Genomic DNA, 21,032 nt, shown 5'->3' with positions numbered 1-21,032 from the left:
CGGAGCCATTTACGTAGACACCAGCACACTGTTTGGACATGCCTCAGCCTGATTACTGTCTACCCCAGAAGGTGTGAATATAATGATGTGTTGAAGTGACACCTAAGGAGTGATTTCCTGTCACACCACTAGTACATTTTCAGAGCAATGATTCTATAAAGAGAACTGAATGATGTACAAAAAAGCAATTCCTTTGAGCCAAACAAGTTCATATGAATTGAATGTACAGATGAGACAAGAATTTATTCTACCAAATTGTTCTTTTTAAATTAAATTTAAAATAAGGTCATTTAGATATGATTTTAGTAAATTTTTCAAAAGAAAAATGCCATCTAAAAGTAACCCCAAACTAATCTTGTTTCACTTCAAAATGGAGGTTCTAAGATTGGCAATAAGAAGCTCAACAATGATAGCATTACTTAGGCATTTGACTAAATATTTCCTGACTCTATCCTCTTAGACAGCCTGGGGAGAAGAAAGGAAACACAAGTGAAAGATTATCAAACTAGCAAGAAAAGAAAAAAGAAAAAAAAAAAGACAAGACAAGACTAACATAATTCACATACTGATGCCAAGTCTCCTGTAGAGAGTCACAGGTCTCTATCTTTGGCCTGTCCTGGTCAACATTTTATCAATGAGAAAGTACAATTCTCAAATGTGTAATTAATAATAAGTGAAAGAAGTATCACTAATAAATTGAATTTAAAAATTAGAAGTCAAAAATGTCTTGCTAGAGAAGAAAAATGATTTGACCAAAAGAGACAATATGTAACAAGGATAAATGTAAAATCATCTACACAGGTTCACACGATTAGCTGCATAAGCACAGAGTAAGGGAGACTTGGCTTTGTAGTAGTTGTTTAAGAAAAGACTTGGAAATTTTATTTGACTTTAGTGACAAACCAACAATGTGCTGGCCCAGGTTTAAAACGGAGGCCAATACAATATTTGACTAGATTAATAAAAGAAGGGTGCCCTGAACAAGGGAGTTTCCTACTGCTCAGAGAACTCAGGAGGAGGGAGTGGAGTTGAAGATCCTCGCTTTTAAAACAGCATGGGCAGAGCAGTGGGCGACCAGAGGAGTGTTAACAGGATGGGAGATTTCAGTTCAGAGAGCTGGGACCACGTATGCCTGAAAAGAGAAGACTCTGCGTAGCAGGTCCAATAGCTACGGTCAAATATTTGAAGAGCTACCACACAGAAGGTGTCTATTCTGTGGCACTCCAAAGGGTGACAAAAGACAAACGGGGAAGCTGCAGGGAAGCAGATTTCAACATTTTTGTCTGCCTGTGCTTCATAATGAGTACTGGTCCAACCACACATGAGACTAGGTCCAAATCTAAAGGCGCTTAAGATCTAGAAGCATTGTGATGACTGTCAAAATTCTTCAGCATAGCAAAATCGTGAAGTTCTCGCTCCTGGCAGCGTTCAAATGGCAGCTGGCTGACTGGGATACCACGGAAAGGAATCCTGCATTTGTGGGGGGACATTAAACCATAGCACCCTCTATCCCCTTCCAACGCGCATTCTATGCTTCTAATTTCACATTAGTAACTTTCATGAAGATAGTCCTAGGGCTTTATGGATGCAATATCTAAAAATGCCTGCCTTAATAAATGAGAAATAACTATAAATTTAAATGCAATCTGGAAGAGTCCAGAAGGTGAAATTCTACCAAAGTTTGGAAATTATAAATTAATGTTGTCATGGCAACCTTAGTTGACATCATCCATCGCAGCTGAAACAGTTCTTGCTCTGGGACTATCAAAACAATAAGCGAGTTTATATATTCAATGCTACAAACCAGCACTAAATAATATTTTTAATGCTTTTATTTTTAATTTTGGGGGCAATTGATTTGCATTTTCTCCTTGAGAGTTTACAGTTTTCACATGACACTATACTGAGGCTATCGTATTACAGTGCGGGGGGGGGGGGGGGTCAATTGCATCAAGAGCTGAGGAAGTCACTGGGAGACCCATGCGTGCACTGAATTCAGTCCACTATTCAGACCTCACAGGGGAAGTAAACAGAAGGGACAAAGACCTTCTAGATCAGGATGTTAGCAGCCACAATAGCCAGCATAACATCTACTGTTCCCTTAAAAATTACAGGACTGCCCACATTCCTATAATAACATTCATCGATCAGAAGTGGCAGTATGTCAGATCAGAGTATTTCACTGCTGTTTACGGCTCTTCAATAAATGCGTTTTCTCAGCTATGTATTAGAAATCACTACAACCAGCCCACACTGAGAACAATATTGCCTCCGATCAAAACCACTCTTTCCTTAGTATACTAAAGCTTTTCCTCCCTTCTTGTAAGCAACAAAGACTACAACAAAAGAACTTTCCAAACATCCACAGTTAAGGAAAGAATGGCTCCAACAAAATGAGTGTGAAATCTGTCCCCAGTGTCTAATTTGTATATGAATCTTCCTTTTCAGGGTATTTTAGTGACTTCCTTTATTTGTAATGTATCAGCAAAGAATAGAAATAAAAGTTTATTTTGATGGCAGTGCACCTGGCTATTCAGAGATTCAAAAACTTGCTTTGTTTATTCTTATGCTATCCTGGCAGACGATGTAAACAAGCCTTTTTTCCATGCCTTCATGCTGTACTCATAATCCCAGATGAATATTTTCACAAATGCAAACCATTAGGTAGGACTGGCCTTAAACAAACCATGAAGGCAACTTCCTTATGGTCCTTTGTCACCCTTGCATGGGTGAAATCTGGGCCCCTTGACCCAGATTGCTTTTTCTCTTCCTTATCAGTTTTGGGTAAGGGTCTATAAAATGATTCAACCTAAAGAACACACATCTAACAAGTTTATGTTACCACTTCCCTAGCGTTTGCATTTTAGGCCCTGCTGCTGGGCACTTTATATCTTGTTTTATTTAGTCATAACAAAACAAGCGGGTATTATTAATTTGACTTCATATATAAGAAAATGGAGATTCAGGAAGATTAAATAATTTAAATAATATAGACAGTCAATTACATAAGTCAAAACCAAGTCTTTCAAGTGACAAATTTGTCCTCTTTTTTCTGATAAACCATATTGATCTTAGGAAAGGGAGTAGAGTTTGTATAATGTAGGCTTTCACGTATTAGAGAGCAGGAAAAGAGAAGCTGTTGATATCTGAACTGCCCTTTCCAGTAGTACAGAGTCTGAAATCACACCACGAAGGCTACCTTTCTCATCTACACACGAGACCAGCCTTCCCACAGGAGACAAAGAAGTGGACGTATCCTAATTTAGGAAAAACAGCCCTATTTTTGCTTTCCTCTTCTCTTCCCAAGTTGCACATATGGTACAAATGGGACCCAGAGGCCAGTGGGGCAGCTCATTAATAAGCAGTGCTCAGTGTCATGGGTCTGGAACCAGGTAACAGCCAGTATCCAGGCAAGCTATTCAAACATCTATCAAACTGAGTTTCCTGCCCATTGCTGGCAGGTGTCGGTATTGAAGAAGCCTGGAAGTGAGCAGCAGGGGACTTACCTTTAAGGCTTGTAGCTCAGCTGCAAGACTACTGTCCTAAGAAAGCGTGGAAGTACATGATGGGACCCTTACCTAAGGCAACTTGGGATTCTTACATGAAAACGAAAAGCAGGGACTTGGGAATGAAGGAGACAAAGTGAAATCTGGGGCACAAAGTGAAAATGTGGTACCCAAGAATGAGGCTGAGCTCTGGCTTCCTAGGCAAACTGCAGGGCCGATCCCATGGAGAGTCCCTAAGGTACATATGCAAGGGAGTGGCAACCCTCCTGCAAAGAACCTACACTGGTCCCACACCCTGCAGATGGGGGAACAATAACCACATCGACTTGGTCGCCATTTTTCTCAGGCCCTTTTCTGTACGTATATGACTTTCAAACTTTTCTTTTTAGCACATGAAACTTTCTCCGTTTGTAGACTAATGCCTAATAAGTAGACACAAATAAAAACAACTGCTCAAAGGGATTCTCCCCTGAAATGAAGGGCTTAACAGAACGATCTGCAAAAGACCAGGAGAGAAGGCACTGAGTCACTCTGCCTATCAGACTTCGCTGGAATCCGATCCTGCTGAACCTTTATCATGATAGTTATGGTTTCTTCCCCTCACCTCCAGGTATCTCCCTGTTGCTCCAACTCGATAAGCTCTGGTTTCTATCACTGGTTGGCTTTTCCACTGTGAAAACATAAAGCTTTGTGTATCTCCTAGGACACCATATATTATCTTCTGGGTCTTTCTGACCACCCTCATGCCCTTAGCCTTTTGGGCCAACTGATCCACAGACTGCTGCTCTTAGTATCTTAAGTGCTTTACCAACAGTTGTTTGGCACATCACTTTGTTTGATGCACAATGACTCTATAGCACACATATTGTTAAGGCTCAAGACCTACTGGTTCATTAGTTTGTTCAGAATTCCAGAGCTAGACAGTGGGGAAGCTGGGCCTTGGCCCACCAGAAGGGATCAATGGCAGGATGGGGCATCTCAGAGACCTGGGCAAGGCTCCCGGTGCCCTACCTGGTGCCACACAAGTTGAAGGCTTCTCAGGAATGTGACTCGACCTGCCCTTCCCCAGCTCCTACAGTTTATCTAAAATCTTCCCTCTACTATACAAGTATCCCTGCTTCTCACTCCTGACAGCGACTGGGTAGGCTAGGGAGACAGATGTGCTTTAATCATGATTTCAGCACTGTGCACATTGTATGCATGACTCCTGGCTGTAGCTTTCACAATCTATTTCTTTGATTCAGAATCTTATCTAAAGCACTTTGTATCTCTGGATTTAAGAAACTGAGCAATTGCTGCTTCTCTATATCTGTAGGGTTGACTTAATCATTCAACAAGCTCATGGGCTTGGCTCATACAGGATGCATCTCCTGGGAATGAGGAGATGTTCTTAACAATGCTGTCCAACAGAACTATAATAAGAGCCACACAGGCAATTTAAACGTTTCTAGTAGCCACGTTAAAAAAAAGGTAAAGATAAATATGTGAAGTTAATTTTAATAATATATTTTATTTAAACTACTATATCCAAAATATTACTGTTTCATTAAGTAACCAATATTTAAATCTTTTAATGAGATACTTTACATCTTTTTCTCATATACAGTCTTTGAACTGTGGTGTATTTTACTCTCACAAAACATCTCACATTATTTCAAGTGCTCCACAGCCACATGCAGCTAGTGGCTACAGTACTGGCTAGCATAGTTCTATAATCTCTTCTCTGTTCCCATCTTTCCTCTCATTTCTTTCCTGTAACAACTCGTTTCCTCTAGTAAGGATGCCATGGGCAGGGGCAGGGACCAGGATCGTTAGAGAAGACTTTGATACACACACGAAGGGAGAGCCCAGATCACAAAGGAGCTTTTGTGCCATGCTAGGAAGCTTAGATTTTATCCTGGAGACTGCTTCTCTGACTCTGCTGAAGGATTTTAAGCAGCAGAGAGTCGTGACCAAATCTGCCTTTTAGAAAGGCAGCAGTGTGGGGAATGGATTGGAGGCAGGCCAAGCAGAAGGCAGAGGCCAGTTATGAGGCCACTGCAGTAATCCTCAAGGGAAGTGATGAGGGCCTAGACCAAAGCAGTAATGGTGGTGGTGGTCTTGACAGGCCAGGGCAGATTCCAATGAGATTGAGAGATATGGCTTCTACAGGCCTTGGTGATCAATGAAATGTAGGGGTTGAAGAAGAGGGAGGAATCTAGAACGACTCCCAGATTTAAAAACTGGTGAAGTGGGTTTCATTGAGAGAGAAAATACATTAGGAATATGCTGTAAATGGAAAGCAGGAGAGAGGAATGCCTCAGAAAACAAGTGGACAAAGTTTCAAAGAGCAGAGAGTAATCACAAAGGCACACAGGTCAAAAATCAGAAGAGAATCCTAGACAAAGGATCTGCCAGTTTGAAGGTCAGAGGTGGTCATCGTGAGAGGACAGGACTGTGGGGGTTTGGAGAGAAAGGGGAAAAAGGGATGTGCAGTTACTGTGTAAGAACAGGTCCTTCTGACAACAGCAATGGGATGGAACACAACCAGACCAAGAGGGAAGGGGCCAAGGGGATTTTGCTCGTCTTGTCTTCTGTTTTTATAAAAGATGAGAAGACTTGCGCGTGTTAATGCGCTGAAAGAAAAGGTTGGTTGAGACTCTGAAGAAAAGAGAGATAATGGAACAAGGTCCCTGAGGAAGCAAGAAGGGATGTTGTCCAGAGATTAGTCTCGACTACAGATAATAAAGGGAAGAAAAGGTGTGATGAGGAAGAACCTGCCATTTATAAGGAAGATATAACATTACCGTTGCAAAACTATTTTTCTTTATTTAGAAATAGAAATGAAATACAATTTTAAAAATATGTATTTATTTTTGAGAGAGACAGGTGTGAGTGGGAGAGGGGCAGAGAGACAGAGGGAGACACAGAATCCGAAGCAGGTTCCAGGATCTGACCTGTCAGCATAGAGCCCAATGAGGGACTCGAAGTCAAGAGCCAAGAGATCATGACCTGAGCTGAAGTCTGACATTTAACCAACTGAGCCACCCATGCACCCCAAGTTACACAGGAAGGCTTTTTAAAAATAGTCCTACATATCATGTAGAAAATCAGATAAATACTGAGCATAGAAGTCACTAGTTTCCTGGAGCCCAGATTTGTGGTCTTGGTATACTACCAAGCCTTTTGCATACCTTTGGGCTCTAACTAAATCACCTCAGGTTACTCAGGAGAGCCAGAGCGGTTGTTTATAGTTTGTGGCCTCTCTGGTTGGTCAGTGTCTGTGCTGAACTGATAGGTAAACATTTCAGTATCACCACACATTACCTGGTAGAGCGGTGTAAGAAAAAAAAGCAGTGTAAGAAAGAGCGGTATAATAAAGCCTGGACTTGTGGGGGTGAGACACCAAACAGACTCTCCTGCAACTTATCAACAATGCAGATTCAATCAAATTCTGTAACTTTCCTGACTTTGGTGTCTCCCTCTTTTAAAAGGTACATAATCTATACCTTGCAAGATAACCCTGAGGTTTAAATGAGATAATCAATAAGTGATACCTATCATGATGGTGATAATTGTATTCACTTTGTTCTGAATTTCTAGCATTGGGCTCTGCTGCTGCTGAATCTATGCTTTGCAACAATCAACATCTTGATCCCTAAGGAGAATTAAACCACCAATCGTACTGTTAGGAAGGGTCCTTAAAAATCCTAATGGCTGTCTGGGGACGCCTGGGTGGGTCAATCAGTTGAGCGTCCAACTCTTGATTTTGGCTCAGGTCATGATCTCCCGGTTCGTGGGATAGAGCCCTGCATCGGGCTCTATGCTGACAGTATGGAGCCTGCTTGAGATTTTCTCTCCCTCTCTCTCTGTCCTTCCCCAGCTTGCTTGTGCACATGTTCTCTCTCTCTCTCTTTCTCTCTCTCAAAATAAATAAACTTAAAAAAAATCCTAATGGCCATCTGATGTTTGTGTCCTTCCTTTATCACGATACATATTCAGTCTCAGCCCTCAAACGCAGGGGTGACATCTGCTCTACACCTAACTCACTATTCAACCTTTCTAGGCTTCAATATTGCTCTTCAGTAAGGCAGGGGTAATAAAAGTATGTACTTCAGAGCACTGTTTTGAGGAAAAAAGGAGATAAGGCATGTATTTAAATGAGACACTACTTATTATAGCATGCTTGAATACATTTAGTCATGTGGGGCTTAGCCACCTCATGAAATAGCACAATCTCTTAATAGGACCACCTTTCTTACACTGACCCCAAATCTGTCTTCCCTGAAACGTAAACCCATTGGTCCAAGTTTTACAGCTCATGGGAATACTTCTACAGAATCAGAACTAGGGTTCTGTATAATAGTATGTTTACTCATTCATTGAGCTCTGCTGGATGCACTGGGCAGTGTCTCACAGATGGCTGGCTACTTGAGATCACAATCAGGGCAGACCTCTCCCTATGTAGAGCACTATCAAAGTTTCAACTTTCAGCTGTGTCTCCATAATGCAGGAGACCTTTTTGAGCATTCTGAGCAAGTTGGATGCTACCCAGGAATGCACTGGTTATACTGCTTACAAGATTTATTTTGTGCTTTATGTCATGGTCAGTTCAGCACTTGGCACCAAAAGTAATTATTGCAGGGATCTGTAGATGCTTTAAGTTTCATTATTGAACGCTGCAGCCCACCAATGCCCAGGAGAGCTCTGGTGGGATTTCAGCTTAGGAGCAGTGGCAGGGTAAAAGAATACTGATACTGGACTCAGAACTCTAGAATAGGCCTGCCCTTCCCTACCCCCACACCCAGCCACCATTCCCTTACCCCTGTACTCCCAATGATAGCTACTGAACTCTTGCAATAAACAACTCAAGATCCCCACCATATCCCAGGAAAGGAAATTTTCCCTTCTGAGCTCTCTTAGATCTTTGTTTCTGGGATACATTTGTCATTTCTCCTGTTAGATTATAAACTCCTTCCTGGCAAAAAAACAGTGTCTTGTACAAGGTGAGTCTTATTGGAAGTTTGAAGAATTTAATTTTGTCCTGAACACAGTATGATGGGTGCCAACTCTTCCCTACCTTACCTTTCATCCCTGCTTGAATCCCCAGATGATTTTTTTTAATTTACAAGGAAGTTTTAAAATGAAAAAGGTTGGGCAGTCCTGTGATACAGTCTGGGATTTTATGGCCGATTAGCTGAACTTTTATTTAACTGAGAACTCTAGCCTAATTGTTTTATGTATAAAATACTGGCATAAAGCCTGAATACTTTTATTTTTTGCTCACTACTGGGACCCATCATTCCACCTTAAAATAACGACAGCCTCCTTAATTCCAACTCACAACTGCCAGCCTCCATCATTATCTCAAGACTGGAAAATGCCGAGGCCTCGGAATCTCACAGCTGATGAATGGAGAGGCTGATTAGAACCACAGAAGAAAAATGGGAAAAACTCCTTGACAGATGCCTCCTTCAAATGCCTCTCCCTTTTATCCAATGTCAACATTAATTTCTATGTTAACAAATATTTATTGAGGTCATGACTAGGTGTCAAGCTGCAAGCTAGGCTCTGGGGACACAATGGGGAGCAGTACACAGGCAATATCAAAGCCCATTATTTAGAAAAAATTCACCCTTATGGCTTATTGACTCCAGTGGTATACTTATCAAGAGCTTCCTATGCCAAGGCCCATAGACGGTTAAAGGATAGCATGCAAGTTAGAACAGTGCCCTCAAGGAACTTTCAGTCTAGTTGCAAAAGCAAGAATTAAGCATACAAGAGTACCGGAGAGTACCTGATGGTCTAAAGGGATGGTGCGGACAAAAGGGCAGAAGAAGAAGAAACCAGTGAGTAACATGATCAGGCTGACTTTAACTGGGAGATGGTTGTTAGGTTAGAGGAAAAAGGAAAAAAAAATGTTCTAAAAAGCAGAGCATGAACAAAGGGTACAAAGTCATCTTAGAAGGGCAGTGAGATCCGATTACCAGGAATAGAAGGTTCATGTTGGAAAGGACTAGAAAATAAACTTGGTAAACCAAATTTGGGCAAGACTGTAAAGTACATTCAAACCAGGTTGAGAGGTGGAACTAAAGGCAAGGGCATGGAAAGTATATGAACTAGTGGAAAGAGTACTGGCTTTAGAATCAGATAAACCTGAGGTCAACACAGCCTTCCAGCGAGACAATCCTTGGAGAGGAGTTCTAAGGAGAAGAGTTTAGGAAGGTTGATGTGGTGGGAGCACACAGAGTGGGGAGAACTCAGTTAGTGAGAGACCAAGGTACAGCTCACTCTAATCATCCTAGAACAGAGATGGCCATGGACCTGGGCTATCCAGGAGAGTGAGGAATGCAGAGGAGATATGGGGACCGGTTCAGAGACACTATTAAAAAGGAAAAGTTAACAGAACTTGATGCACAGTATGAAAGATGGAGGAGCCAGAGGATGGTCCCTGGGTCTCAAGTCCAGGTGACAAAGAGAATGCCGAGTATCAAGGAACATCTTCTCATTGTGAAAGGAATAGGTTTAGCAAAGAATACAAAAACTTTGTATCAGGCATGCAGCCTTTAGTCTGACAGCAGGACATCCGCCATGAAAAGTCTATTAAACAGGTGCATAAATGGGAACAGAGTTTGTGTTTATACTAGAGAAAAATTTGCATGCATAAATGGGAACAGAGTTTGTGTCTATACTAGAGACAAAAATTTGCATGCTATACAAATAGGTAACACCATCATATTTAAGAAAAACATTTTTGAAGTTTTTATTTATTTAAGTAATCTCTAAACCCAACGTGGGGCTCAAACTCACAACCCTGAGATCAAAAGTCACATGCTCCTCTGACTGAACCAGCCAGGCACCCCACGTTTAAGAATTTTTTATTAGAAAATAAAAATACTAGCTGTTAAATAAAAATAATGGAAATGACATAAATAGTAGAGAGAAACACATCTTCACAGACTATTATTCTTAGCTATGGTACTTAGGGGATCCTATCCATTACAACACTGAACGAATAAACTGGAGAAATACGGCATATGGCCTATTTACATAACAAGCATCACAACTCCAAATTAGCCATTTTGATGTGTCAAGGAAATAACACCTTCATAGCAGACTACTTCAAAAAAAGGAAAGAAAAAAGAAAGGTTTGTTTTTCCTCTATAATTATGTGTACTTGGTCTTTAACTGTTTGTGTCATGAAAATCATATTTTAATTGTGTGATTACACTCTAAGGCATAACAGTGATGGAATGAATTGATTAGCTGAATTATGCACAATCATTCAAAAATCAATAAACAGCCTCCATCACTTAAGTCTTTCCATATTATGTATCTTCCCTCATGTCCTGTGCCACGCTTATAAAAGTGGCTATTCTGCGCACAAAAATTGTAACAGACATATGATATAATTATCACAGTCAGGAAAGGGTCTACAGAACAGGACAGGGCAGTGAGCAGGCAATATCTTTCTATTGCATACAAAACCCGCTCCACTTTTATCATGTGGCCAGACAGGTGGCGGCAGCCTGGATCTTACTACCAGCAACCTCAACTTCTTCCATTTTATCAAAACTGTAACCAAAAGTTCTTGTCCTAGCTCACATCATGAGATGCTGATTCAAATTATGTAAAGAAAATATAATAAAGACCACCAAGGCGCCTTTCACACATATGCCATAAGTGAAAATTCATTGTTAATGACAGGACCATTCTATGATCACAGGCTGAGAAACTGATAAAACTTAGAACCAAAAATGAGACATCTCTAAAGCTTAACTTCTTACGGTGAGTATTTCTATCTGCACAGCAAAATTGATCTAGGAGATGCTTCCGACTGGCAGCACTTCAAAGACTGCAATGGTGTGGCCTAAGCATTTTCTTTCCCTGATCATCATGAGGTGGTGGAACAGCTTCACAAGCCCATAGATACCCATCCCCACAATGGCCACTTGAAAACCAGTGGGAACACAGAAGCAAATCAATTTAAGACTTTCACTAGGGATCTCCCTAAAACAACGTAAATACAAAAGGAGTCTCGACTGTCTAAATTAGTACGTTAAACTAATTGATCCCTAGGAAATAATTTAATATTTTCAGAGGCAGGGATTAAAGAAAGAAAAAAGGAGTATATTACTCCTTTCCCAGATGTTGAGTTTTTACTATGCTCTTAAATATTCTTTGCATTCAAGTCATTTGTATTTTTATGCAAATTATCTTTGGGGCTAGTCGTGTGTGTGTGTGTGTGTGTGTGTGTGTGTGTGTGTGTGTAAAGCCACACAGATACAGAATTTGATATATTTTACATTCTATTCTCCATAAAATAGGTTCTAACAAAGCTTGAGTTTAATCCAAAACACTAATTAGAGATTGCAGCAATGTTTGCTTTGTTTAAATAGAAAATCATTCCCAAAGTTGATTTTGCCCAAGTTAAAGATCCAATAAATATTAACATACACAGATATTATTTAACAGTACAGTTACTTGTTAAAACTGCCCCCATGCATGCAACACACTGCTTTCTGGTTTAATGATACAGTTTTATAAAGCCAATGAAATACTTTATCCAGAAGGCAACCTTAGTCTTTAATTTTCAGAGAGTCTTTCACAATAATTGGATTTGCTGCTTGAATATTTTCTTTTTCAGAATGAAGCAATTTCTGACTTCCTGTCCTCTTTTTTTCCCTGCCATATTGCACATCTGCTTAATCTCCAGAAAATAAAATCAATCAGAATGGCAATGAATTGTTCCTCTAAGACCAACTAAAACCATGTCATAAAGGTCACACAACCATACTCTTTCAAATACTGGAATAAGCCTTTTCCTCTGCATAGGTTCTAAAATGTGAGTCTTTTTTTTTTTTTTTTTTTTTTTTTTTACTTTTGAGAGGACTAGTAAAGTTAACATAACATTTAATTTTTTTTAAATAAGTGAAAAATATTACATACAACATTTCACGTAAAGAAAGAGGCTGTGTTTGAAGTTCAAGGTTTTTCACTAGTTCTCAAGCTACAGATTCTGTAATACACTGAAAAGAAAATGCTGTACCGAAAGAATCTTTACAGCGTCAGGTCTCCAAAACCTTGACATCCGCTGAAACCAGGACTGCTGGGAACTGAAAGCTCACGAAGTTCACAAACACACACACCCCAACCCCCCAAGAACGGGAAGCCTCCACTTGCGAAGATGTGAAGCCTCGGTAGCATCTCGGTCCCGGTGAAGTCTCAGCCCTTCACCTCCTACGTCTGCAGTAAGTATAAACAACCCAACACGGTGCGAGCGAGCAGGGCAGATCTTCTGAGACACGCAAAGTCTAGCGTGCTGAGGGCGCGAAGAACGCTCTCCGCGTTTCTGAAACAACTGACGCCTTGGGCTTCAGTCCGCCGCCGCCGCCGCCGGATCCGAGCCCCGGCCGCCGCCTGCGGACTCCGGGTCCACAAGCCCGGACGCGGCGGCGCGACCGCTCTGTCCCGCGGCCGGGTCACCCGGCGTCTGCCCGCGTCACCCCGCCTGCCATCGCGGCGACTTCGCGGCCACCGCATCCCGCTCCCGCCGGGCGCCGGGACGCGGTCGAGGGTGGGCCGGTCCCGGCTGAGGCGGGCAGCTCCGCGGCTCCGAGCGAGGGAGGAGGGCGGCGGGTGGCCGTGGGTCTCACTCCGCCCCGTGAGTGGAAGGGGGCGCTCGCGCCGGGGAGGGCCGGCGAGGGACCGCGGCCGATTCAGATCCGGGGCGGGCGGGTCCACGTCGGAGCGCGGCGGCCACACGCTCGCCCTGGGCGCGCAAATGTGCGCCGGACCCGGCACCTCCTCCCGCCCGCCGGCTCGTTCGCTTGCGCCGGCCTGAGAAAGGAAGGACGGCGACCTCCGCGTCCGGTCTGTGCCGCCAGCCCGCGTCGGCGCCGAGCGGGGGCCACACCCAGCGCCCCGAGAGGCGGCGGGGGCTGGGCGGCCCAGGCTGCGGAACGCTCGGCCCGGGCCGAGCCTCCGTCCCGGCCGCCCAGGCCCCGCCGCGTCCGCCTGAGCCCCGCATCCCGGTCCGGGCCCGGCGCGCGGGGAGGGGGAGTCCCGGGCGGCGGCGGCCGCGAGTCCCGGGCTTACCTCTGTGCCGAGCGTTGGTCGCTCTGTCCCGGGCCGGGAGACGGCGGCCGGGGGCGCGGTCGCCGGGGGAGGCGCAGCGGCAGTAGCGGCTCCTGCGGCGCGGAGGGCGGGCCGAGCGGGAGCCGCTGCCTGGGCCGCGCGCCGTCCGGAGCTCGCCCCGCGCTGCCGGCGCTCGCGGCGGAGGGCGCAGCCAGCTCGGCCCCCGGACTGGATTCCTTCACTGACACAACTCAGGATCGGCCCGCTCCACGCAGGGACACTCCCGCCCCTCGCAGGCTGCTCCCGCCCGCCGGCCGACCGGCCAGCCCGCCCCTCAGTGTCACTCACCCAGGCGCACACACCCCGAGCCGGCGCCCCTCGCTCCCGCTCGCACACACAGCGCGCTGCTCACGCCTCTCTCGGGTTTTGTATCCGCTCACACGCACGTTCTGACACAGATGCCTTCCCTCCACACGCCCTCCCTAGCTCCTTTTCCCACCCCACTTTCTAGAAGAATCCCCGTACAGCTTCCGCACTTTGCTTGCTTGCCCCACACCTACCTCGTCGCCTCTCCCCAATCCTCCACCTCACTTAAACTGCCCCTGCTATTCAAAGATTTTGTCACAACCCGCACGTGTTGCAGGAGAGTCGTCCTCCCACACGAGGGAAAATGAACTTTGCTCCCCCCAGCACTATCTACAAATGCAGGATGCTTCTCCTTTTAGAAGGTAGTAATGCTTTCTGGTGCTGGGCCAAGCTCAAAATGTAAACAAAGATAGCAGATTTCGAAATGACCTGAAGAACTAACTAGGCGCTCAAAAAGTACCCGGGCTCTGGTCTGTCCTTAGAAACCCTGACTAACCTGGAGTGTTCCCGCCCCTTCCTTTCCTTCTTGTTCACAATGGGCTCCTGGAGGATGGGTTACTCTAACGTGTGTAATAACCAAGTTCCAGATAGACACCTGGGCATCCGTCCACGGATTTGTACCTGGGAGTACAGTAGTCGGGAGAGTAAAGGCAGTTTCTCAATCATTATTCATGATGGAAGCACTTTAGATAACACACCTCTTCCAGAGGCAGTAGAGTGAAATGCAGGCAGCGCTCCAATTTAGTTTATTTTTTTAAAAATGGTGACTTCTTAGCCTCCCGTATTCTCAATACTAGTAACTGTTTCTCAACGGTTCTTTGGATGTCAAAGCCCCTTAACAAATTTCAGACCAGGGGTAGTTATGTATCTCACACTCCGAACTCCTAAGGGGTCCCTGAGTGTATAGCAGAATGGTACATCATCCACTCTTTAGGAATTCATAATTTGATATAAAATCTAACACCTTTCCGGTAAAGTTCAAGTCTGCTAACATTATGTGCCTCTGTTGACAAAGCACAGCCATAATAAATAGAGGAGTTAAAAGTTCAGGAACTCATTTTCTTATGCGATTTGTGGTGGCAATACTTGTCACACTGGATTTATGTATTGATCACATAATTTATTTAAATGTTTGCAAATGCTTTATAAGTATTAACTCATTTAATCTTCAAACAATCCTATCAGGTAGGTACTATTTTTGTCCATTTTGTTTTGTTTTGTTTGTTTGTTTAGATAAAGAAACAAGCATGGAGAAGTTAAATAACTTGCCTAAGTTATCTGGTAGCAAATGGTGGAGTGAGGATTTGAACTTGTACGGTCTGGCCCCACCTATGCTGCAAATAGGAAAACTTGCTTCTAGAAGCCATATTACATATGGGGGGACTGCATGGCTCCAGCTGTTAAGCATCCAGCTTTGGCTCAGGTGATGATCTCATGCTTGTGAGACTGAGCCCCTCATGGGGCTCTGCGCTGACAGTGCAGAGCCTGCTTGGAGTTCTCTCTCTCTCTGCCTCTCCCCAACTTGCACTGTCTCTCTCTCTCAAAATAAATAAGTAAATGTAAAAAAATAAAAGCCATATCACATATAAATATGAAGGATAAACATTCCATTGCTTATTAAATTTAGGTATAAAGGTAACTTGTAGCAATTAGACTTAAATTTGATGTACCTTTTAGGTTCTGTGGCAAAATTATTTAATGGAGGGGGTTATCTCCATAATTAGAATTCCAAAATGAATAATAAATTAATGTTTTCCTGGGAAGGCTTGGGAAATAACATTGAACTCAGACTTCATTCCTTTCCTCTACTATTTCATACTCTTCCCAGGATGCCAAATCTGACTTGTTTAGTAAAATCTGAAAGAAAAATGCTTTCAAGAACTGAATATGACCAGCGAGAAAAAAGAGTTTTCAGAAGCCCATACTTGGCCTTTTGCATTTGAGGGCTATTTCCCAGCAAGTAGATAGTAGCTACAACAATAACTGGCATGTGTATTGAGAGCAAAATGTTAAAGCACTGAGTTGATGAAAAAAAAACAAATGGAGAATAGGAGTGTAGTAGTGGCCCCTGTACCACAAACTAGACTAAAATTAATCTTCTCCTGGAAATGGCCTAGCCCATGGAAAGACAATTATAAAGTAACTAGAGAAAATAATTATTGACTCTGGAAAAAATGAAAACTTCTGTTTCTGGGAGAGAGGGTTTAAAATGCTTATTGAGAAGTGTGTAAAAACTTTTTGCACATCGAATAACTCACAAAGCAATATTTTGATGAGTTAAGCATAAATGATAAAAAAAAACATACGAATTACATTTCTATAACTGCATAGAGATATAAAAGTTGAAAAATAGAATATGGAAAAATATGAATCAGTGTTTGTACCAGATATTGAAAATTTATTTGAAAAATTATATTATTTGAAATTTTTATCTGGGGCTTATCTAATGCTAGTATGATGCTGTTGTTCAAAATGATTCTCCATAATTATAATCCATGAATCTCATTTTACCATTTTCTAAACTAAATAAAAAGTGAAGGTCTTTTCTTATGCCAACAAACAAGAATCATAAGAGTAAATGTTCTCTGAGAGATGGACAAAGTATGTTATATATTCTAATATTTCTATAAAGGCATTTTCAATATGCTTTCTTCCATATTGTCACCCACACCCTTTGTCCAATGTGCTTAATTGTAATTGTGGAGCAACACTGATCTATCTCTCAATGAGGCTGACTCTTTCTCTGCAGTATGGATTTCGGCAAAATCCCATATTCCACCCCTTTAGATTGTGCTGAGCTCCTGATTCTCTGGGCATTCAGAGTAGGGTTCACTCTCACACAAGCAGCTCAGATCCCAGAAGACTGTTTTAGGCCATAATCAGTTGTTGTCTCTATTAGAATTTTGGCATCTGAATAAGTGGTGGGGACAGAGAGTGATTTTAGTTGCTAGGCTTTAGCGTAAGACTACTAGGCCACCAGGCTCCAGACCACTGTTCAGACCTGCTGGAGAGCCATTATTTAGAAATCCTTGACTTTGACTAGGTGGAGTGACTGGATGGAGTCTGGGTGATTTCCCGCAGGGAGGAGATGAATGTGTTCTTTGTATGTGAGTGTGACATTTATTAGGGCTGTCCACAAATATTCCAGCCCTACTTCCTTTGAAGCTCATGGTAGGATTGCACTTCTCCACCCTACCGAAGGGCAGTGTAGCACTGCAACTTGCTTAGAAGTGATGAGTATCAGTTCTGGGCAGAAGTTAAGAGCTTCATCCATCACCACACTACACTCCCTTTTCCCTTTAGTCCTGCAACCAGCAAGGTGCCTGGTGGTGGCTTCTCCATTGGATTGGAGTGTGCGGTCACAATGAGCAATGCCACCCCTGCTCATCCTTACTGGATATGTAGTGCAAGCAAGAAAATAAACCTTGTTAAAGCTACTGAGATTTGGGGTTGTAATGTTTCTGCAGTATAAACTAGCCTATTCTGATTAAAAATAGAGAGGAAGAAAGAAACAAATCATTGCAACGTACCTGTGGCAGAGATTGGCTAATAATTCCACAAATCTGTTTCTCTTTCACCCTGGGCACACAGCTAATTCACATTTCCTATTCTCCTGTGTGGTTAGGTGAGGCCATGTGACTGAATTCTGACCAACGTTTTATACCCCACTTCCAGGCCCCACCCATGGAAGACCTACTACATGATCTCTGTTTTTAATCTGCCAAGTGAAAACTAAGGAATCTGGGACTCTAGAGCAAGAGTCAGCAAACATTTCCTGTAAAGGGTCATATAGTAAACGTTTTTAGGCTTTGTGGGTCATAAGGTCTTTATTGCAACTACTCAACTCTGTTGTTTTATGGGAAAGCAGTCACAGACTCTCCGTATACAAATGGAAATGGTTGTGTTCTCATAAAACTCTGTTTTCAAAACTAGGCAGTAGGTCACTGTGTCCTGAGTAGTCATTTACTGACTAGTTACCTAGAGGAGAGTAAGAGTGAAAGGAACTTGAGTCTCTGAGTCACTCTATGGTATCTACTTGCTGACTACCCATGGGGAATTGTTATCTGAGTAAAAAAACCTGTTGAGTTAAGTGTAACTACTATCTTATTCCACTATCTTATTCCATATTTCAGAAAAAAATTCCAGGTGAATTAATAATCTAAACAAAGAAAAATAAAAATGACTTAAAGAAAGCATGGCAGACTCACAATATTGTTTATAATACTAGTTAGAAAAATCATGATAAAAACTCTAGAAACTATAACAGAAAAGATTAAACAGATTTGGGTACAAAAACCCCCATTTCTGTGCAGTGAAAGATACTATAAACAATGTTACCTAATGGGAGAAAATATATGCAACATATGTACACAACAGGAAGAGGTTAATATGCAAAACAACGAGTAGCTTCTTGAAATCAATAAGAAAAAGAAGCAGCAAAGTAAGAAAATAGACATGGGATATGAAGAAGGAATTCTCAAAAGAAGGAATATGTGCTAATAAGCATGTGAAAACATACTCAATCTCACCAATAATCAGAGTGTAAGTAAAAACAAGATAGTAAGTTTTACTTATCAGTTTGGCAAAAAAAATTTTCAATATCAAGTGTTTGTGAATTTGTATAAGTAACAACTTGCATACTCAACTGACTGTGAATTGATAAAAATTCTGGAAAGCAAGTTTCAGTATGTATAAATATTAAAAATACATATGTACTTTGATCAAACATTTCCATCACAAGTAATTTATCCTACAGAAACACTAAGTGTGCAAAAATATATTTATGTGTATGTCTATTATAGTACCACTCATAAGGGCCAAAAAAAACTGGACCACACCTCAACATTTATGAGTAGAGGAATGGTTAAATAAATTTAATACATGTACATTGTAGAATAATAACTGTTAAAAATGAGAGAGACATATATCTGCTGACATATTTTTGAGTGATAAGAGCAAGTCAGAACAATCTGTACAGAATGTCCTGTAAAAAGGGGGCGGGGAGGAAAGGAGGTAGAAATCTATGTATCTTGAGGGATATGCACATTGTTGACACTGATAACCCTTGGAATGAAGGACTTATTCCATTTTTAACTTTATACACTTCTTTTTTCCCTTTGTATATCATTTTTATAATTGTAATTTTTTTTAAGTAAAAGGACGTAAGTCAAGAAAGACTGAAAGAAAAGCCCATTGTGGACACTGGCCAAGGCCAAGGGGCTGAGGGATGGCTGGGCAGAGGAACAAAGGCTTGTGGAAGGCTTGCTGAGGCAAATGCACAGGCGTGAGTCACTCCCTCCAAGTTCCAATGGCAGCAGATGGAGCTGTTATGACCTGGAACCAGGGTTCTGCTTGGAAATTTTCCAGAAAAGAGGAAGACTTGGGGTGAGAAAAGAAAGGGTAACCCTGCCGGCCTGAGGGCAAAGCATGCTGGAAACAAACAAACAAAACAAAACAAAACAAAACAAGTAATGTCCTTTGGCTGAACTTGCTTCGTCTATCCAGGAGCTAACTACTAGGTTATCTTTTCACTGCTTCACATTTGTTCAGGTTAAAAACCTCTTCTCAAAATCTGTTGCTTGAAATGAATATACACCTAGTGGAAGGTGGGTATTGGGGGTTTTGGTTTTGGGTTTTACAGGTTACATGTCACTGTAAATCCTAGGAAGATAATTTCGGGTTCATTCAACCTTGTGCTAACAGGAAGACAAATGGCACCAGTCTGTGTGTGTGTTATAGGTGAATAGGCCGTAGTTCACTCTGGATGCGTGCATTTGTTGGTTCTCTGATGTGTATTAGCATCTTTCATTTACCAAGAGTACTTTTGTCAAAAATCGGATCACATGTGAGATGGAACTTCTTTTTGTATGTTTATTAACCATTTTGTAAGTAGTGCCATATTGATCTGTTACTTACCAGAAAGTTTTATCCATTGGGTATTGCTTGTACTCTAATATTCCCCATATTCTTGTATTATTACTTACCTTATAAACAAAGGCCAATGGGTGGTATCCATACTAGAGAGGGTAAAAGAAACTTGTTGCAGACTCAAAGTCACTATTTAAAGAAACCTCAAGATTCCTCTGAGTCACAGCATACTAATGAGCCAAAGGCAGATTCAGGCAGTTTTCTGATTGGTTGTGTTCTAAGTGCGTTGCCTAGAAAGCCTGAGATGTGTGGTATACTTGTCACAGTGCAATGGTCTGTTAGTCAGCTAGGGCCACCATAACAAAATGCCACAGACTGGGTGGGTGGTGTAAGTAACAGGAATCTATTGCCTCACAGCTCTAGAGGCTAGAAGTCCAAGATCAAGGTGTCAGCAGGATTGACTCCTTCTGAGGGCTGTGAGGGAAGATGCGTTCCTTGGCTTATAGATGGCTGACTTCTCCCTATGTCTCTTCACATTGTCTTCCCGTCATGTGCTTCTGTCCTTGTGTCCAAATTCCTCTGTTTTGGATTAGAGTCTACACTAATGACCTCATTTTAATAACCCTATCTTCAAGTAAGGTCACATTCTGAGGTAGGATATCTTTTCTTTTCTTTTTATGGGAGGGAATATGATTCAACCATAACAGATGGCATAATAAATAACAAAGTAAATAGTAAGCCTGGGTAGGGGCGCCTGGGTGGCGCAGTCGGTTAAGCGTCCGACTTCAGCCAGGTCACGATCTCGCGGTCCGTGAGTTCGAGCCCCGCGTCGGGCTCTGGGCTGATGGCTCGGAGCCTGGAGCCTGTTTCCGATTCTGTGTCTCCCTCTCTCTCTGCCCCTCCCCCGTTCATGCTCTGTCTCTCTCTCTGTCCCAAAAAATAAAATAAAAAACGTTGAAAAAAAAAATTTAAAAAAAAAAATAGTAAGCCTGGGTTTAGAGCCTGGGTCTCTGATTGGTCACCCAGGACTTTTTATCAGACCCTCTCCACATTCCAGGGTACCTTCCCTGCCCCTTTTCCCCACGTTCCTGTTGCTTTCTCTGCATTGCTCTATTGTAATTAGGTAATTGTGCATTTATCTCCCTGATGAGACCTGCACATTCCCTGTGAGAAGGGACTGTGTCTTTTGTTCCCCGTATCTAGCACAGTGCCTGACTCAGACAAGGAGAATAAATG

The 21,032-nt window shown here is 42.4% G+C and overlaps 1 protein-coding gene and 1 long non-coding RNA gene across 6 annotated transcripts in view; one reads left to right on the top strand and one right to left on the bottom strand.

Moving 5' to 3' along the window:
* SPATS2L (spermatogenesis associated serine rich 2 like) overlaps nt 1–14,295 on the bottom strand; it is a 167,446-nt gene extending 153,151 nt beyond the window's left edge. The window contains exon 1 of one of the 4 annotated variants that reach the window (XM_086719231.1): nt 14,123–14,295. The gene's annotated coding sequence lies outside the window, so the exon portion shown is untranslated. Of the gene's footprint in view, nt 1–13,583; nt 13,864–13,910; nt 14,010–14,122 lie in introns of those variants that run through there. The other 3 variants (XM_086719230.1, XM_086719233.1, XM_086719234.1) reach the window with 3 other exon arrangements.
* The window catches only part of LOC147578617 (uncharacterized), a 182,115-nt gene continuing 173,545 nt past the window's right edge, over nt 12,463–21,032 (top strand). Inside the window, exon 1 of one of the 2 annotated variants that reach the window (XR_015255423.1) lies at nt 12,463–12,736. This is a non-coding gene — a long non-coding RNA (uncharacterized LOC147578617). The remainder of the gene's footprint in view (nt 12,737–21,032) is intronic. The other variant, XR_015255422.1, reaches the window with a different exon arrangement.

The sequence above is a fragment of the Puma concolor genome, chromosome C1 (genome assembly GCF_028749965.1).
Source record: "Puma concolor isolate L17-30 chromosome C1, mPumCon1.1.hap2, whole genome shotgun sequence".
Taxonomy (NCBI): Eukaryota; Metazoa; Chordata; class Mammalia; order Carnivora; family Felidae; genus Puma; species Puma concolor.
Note: the sequence above shows the minus strand (reverse complement) of the source record. Positions and strands in the feature narration are given on the sequence as shown.